Source organism: Rhagoletis zephyria, unplaced genomic scaffold (assembly GCF_001687245.7).
Source record: "Rhagoletis zephyria isolate East Lansing unplaced genomic scaffold, Rhagoletis_zephyria_1.1 Rzeph_scaffold_00565, whole genome shotgun sequence".
NCBI classification, from domain to species: Eukaryota; Metazoa; Arthropoda; class Insecta; order Diptera; family Tephritidae; genus Rhagoletis; species Rhagoletis zephyria.
Window position 1 is genome coordinate 125392 of NW_016157649.1, and position 4657 is coordinate 130048.

Below are 4657 nucleotides of genomic sequence, written 5' to 3' on the forward strand. Positions count from 1 at the left end.
GCGCCCTTATATACCTGCGCTGGCACTTATGGCAACTCTAGAACATTCTGAAGTTTATCGCTCATTCTCTTTCTCTCGCTGTTCGCAGTGTTCATCCAACTTGACGTTTCTCTTTGTGGAACATTCTACGTCATTCTTCGAACATTCTGCCTATTTCTCGTTGTTCGCTTTGTGTTGCCGCAGTATTCGCCACAATACATTAGCCATTATACATATAATAATATACATACGTACATACATAAACGAAGTTTAAAAGCATATTTTATGGCTTATAATGATTTAAAAAGCATTTGTGGAGCCTTTATTTAGAATTTATTGGCATATTTTAAGCGCTTAAAATAAGTTTTTAGGAGCATATTTGGGGTTGTCCTAATTATCACTTTATCACTTCTAACATTCACTCTAAAAAGTACATGTAAAACTATTACTGAAGTGTTTATTTTTCAATCAGAATCTGTGTAAATATACGCATAAGATGTTAAAGATTTGATTTTAAACATGAGTTGTTTATAATATACACATAAATATAAAACATGAGATAATTAAAAGTGAAAAACTTTTTAAAGTAAAAATACATTTAGTACTAATAATAAACATTATGTGCCCCTATTAACATAATTTTAAACATTTTATGTGTAATTTTGCTCCACGCGACAAATTTGGTATGTAACAGTACCCAGTGTTTAAATTTATTACGCGGGGTGTAAATTTTCACACATTAGGAGAGGAAACTGGGTACCTCTCTTTATATGCATAAATTTAAACAAACATTTTTTTAACGAATTTTAAACATTTTAAATGTAAACTGTGAAAATGTGAACATTACGGCTGCATTTCTTTATTAATTCTGAACGTTTGGAATAAACTTTTCTGTTTACTTATTCTTTAGAACGTTCCTGATGATATGTTAACGCATATTTCAAACGAATTCTGTTTATTCCGGCTGTGAAATGGGATTATCCGGAATGTATAAAGAAACGCGTTTAGAATTCAACAAAAAAATTTGTTCTTCGCCACACAGTGGCAGCAGTGTTTAATTTAATTAGCACGGTGTGTAAATTTGCATTCATTAACACTGGCTAAACACGACGAACATATCCGCGCACATGCTCGGTTTGCGGTGCATTGTCGTCGTTTGTAGCGTGGTTTGCGAGTATCGCATTGGAAACAAAAACAACAACCTCATTTTGTGTTGATGCTTGCAGTGTGCACATCGCGGATAAATTCGTCCAAGCCATGTGCGTTAATTGAATTTTTAAGAAATGAGGCTAAATTACTATATGTATATGTATGTATATACATACATACAAGTAAAATATAAATAAATTTAAGTAACACATACATAAGAAAACCTAAGTCATAAGTATTTCAATTGCATCATCCGCGTCTTTTCTTCCCATGTTTACGCTTTGAGTACAAAATCATGTTTCTATCAAATTCTAAAGGGCAGTGTGAAAAATCTGATGTAAACATTTGTGTTCCATCTTCCTCCGACTTATGGCATTATTTATAAATAAAAATATAGTTGTCTCTTTTTAACCAACGCAAAGTTTGTAAATGTGTTAGTAAGGTAAATGAGAATGTTAGTTTCCATCACACAATTCTTGTAGGGCACTTATGAGCCGCTCACCGTCTGTAGCAAAAGACAGCGAGCATGTTGGCGCACATGTGCGCGGATATGTTCGACGTGTGTAGCCAGTGTAAGAGCGGAAACGATTTATAGGGCGTTGGTTTCAAAGGTTCCAGTTAAAATTACACATCTGAAGTGACTGATACAAACTCCTGAGCAAATGCCTGAGTTAATTTATTTCAACTTTATTCTAAAGTATTTGATGCGAATAATTCGAACGGGTAAGCGTATAACGAATAATATAAAATAAAAACGGGAACAGCAAAACTTACAAAAACTATAGAAAATCACAAGGAAAAAAATTAGAAAAATGTATTGATCAAGCCATATAAATACAGGTAGAAGCCCAAATGACGTTGCTCTCATGAGAACCAAACCTTTAAACTTTAATTGTTTTTGCTTTATTTCCTATATTTCGTAACGCTTTGAATGTCATGTCTTTTTTTTTTGAATGTTCGTTAATGACAAATTTTAATTAACATTTGAATTTTTGTAGTGTTGTGCAGTTTATACTTAGTGTATGTGATAAAAATGCAACACCTCAAGTGTTGGTTTTTATGTGGTGTTATATATAGTGAAGACACCACCAATTTTCCTAACGTGCCTCAATGTCCTTCGCGTAAAGAGCGTTGGGAAAACAGCTATGGGGTGGAGCTGCCGCGAAATGCCTTGCTGTGCATTAATAATTTCAGAGCTGAAGATTTCATAAATGCACCGGGAGGTACAAGAAAGGCACGTTACGTGGATACAATTTTACCCGATAGTGATGACGCTTGCGATGATAATTTTGCAAACGACCTTCCAATATCATTCGAAAACTCCGAAATGGATGATCTTCATGTGGATGGGTTGGAGTACATAGCAGGATTTCTTATACGAGGGCTTATCTTGTGCGTTCACATGAACAGAACAAACTCCTCTTGGACGTGGATTAATGAAGTTAGTTTCCACTCACACAGTTTGAACTCACGAAACCAACAACTGATTTCTTAGAAGAAATCAAAAAATTAGAAGCTATCTTCAACGCTATGCGGCTACGCGGGTGTAGTGGTAAGCAGTGCGCGCTTCCACTCCGCAACGCCTGGGTTCAATCCCTGGTCAAAGCAACATCGCATAAAAAATAGAAAAAAGGGTTTTTCTTAACAGCGGTCGTCCCTCGGCAGGCAATGGCAAACCTCCGAGTGTATTTCTGTCATGAAGAAAAACAGCTTCTCATAAAAATACAATCGCCGTTCGGAGTCGGGTTTTTTAATAATCCTCTGGACTTCGTCCGTCAGTTCGTAAAGATGCCTCCTGACGTGCCTTGACGAGGTTTCTTCTGCAAGCAGTTGTCTGCTGGGATGGCCACATCTGTGGCTCCCCGCAAGGAACTGCTTGCAGAGCATTATGTTATGCTCCTTGACTGGGAGCATCTGGGCCTCGTCATGTAGGTGGTGTCGGGGCGTCATCAGGAGGTATCCGGTCGCTGTTCGTAGTGCCGTCCTGCGTCCTGTTGTTGTTGTTGTAGCGGCTACTAAGCCCCGTTCGGGGCGGTTCATCCATCAACGGCATTCACAGGGCGGGAGTCTACATAACTCGAGACTGATTCCCTGTGAATGCCGTTCAGGGCCTGTCGGTAGGTCGACGGGTCCAGAGGTTGTTTAATAAATCTCTGGACTTCGTCCTTCAGTTCGTTAAGATGCCTCCTGACGTGCCGTGGCGAGGGCTCTTCCGCGAGCAGTTGTCCGCTGGGATGGCCACGTCTGTGACTCCCAGCAAGGAACTGCTTGCAGAGCATTACGTTATGCTCCTTTACTGGGAGCATCTGGGCCTCGTCATGAAGGTGGTGTTGAGGCGTCATCAGNCGACGGGTCCAGAGGTTGTTTAATAAACCTCTGGACTTCGTCCTTCAGTTCGTTAAGATGCCTCCTGACGTGCCGTGGCGAGGGCTCTTCCGCGAGCAGTTGTCCGCTGGGATGGCCACGTCTGTGACTCCCAGCAAGGAACTGCTTGCAGAGCATTACGTTATGCTCCTTTACTGGGAGCATCTGGGCCTCGTCATGAAGGTGGTGTTGAGGCGTCATCAGGAGGCATCCTGTCGCAGTTCGTAATGCCGTGTTTTGGCAGGTTTGAAGCTTCATCCACTGCGTCCTGCTAGTCCCCGGCGACCATACGGGCGCTGCGTAGTTTAGAACCGGCCGGCCAATTGCCTTGTATGTTGCCAACAGCGTTTCTTTATCTTTGCCCATCAAACGTCCTGCGTCCTGCTAGTCCCCGGTGATCACGCGGGCGCTGCATAGTTTAGAACGTAAAGTAGTGAAATTGCTTTGGTAAATTTTATTGTATCTGTAGGGAATTTAAATAAAATTACTACGAGTTTTATGTAAGCATCGAATTTAGAACAATTTTTGTTTTCACCAGTTAAATTTGCTTTACATGCATACACAAATATACATATTGTACGAAAACGTATAATTCTATTTCACATGAAAGCTACAAGTTTTCCAGCGAATTTACAAAGAAGCAACACGGTACCACTGCTAAGGGAGCGGTGCGAGAGAAACAACTGTCAGTTTATCTAACCTTTAATTATTGAATCATGGTATTGATTAAACTTTAAAAATAAAAATGGTATAACTATGGACATGACATACGAGATTAACAATAATACAATACACTCTTAGGGCCGTTTTCTCATGTAACCTTTAACTTTAAAGCTCACTTTATATTTAAAAGATACATTAAAATGTATTGTAGTGCTCAAGTAAAGCATTTCTATTATCGGTTTTGACTTATGGATGTTTCTATGTGGTAAACCAGTTTAAAACCAATAAAAAAGTGCTTTACTTTAGACACTACTTTGCTTTAGACTGAAAGCCTGGAAATCGCGGAACGCATGAAAAGCTCTTAAAGTTGCTTTCGATTCGATCAGTATATCGCTAGCTTAGAGTGAAAAGTTGCTAAGTCCACTTTTTATGAAAACTCATATTTTGACATAGGAGGCTAAAGAAATTGAATACGCATCGTTTCGAAAATTATAAAGGTACT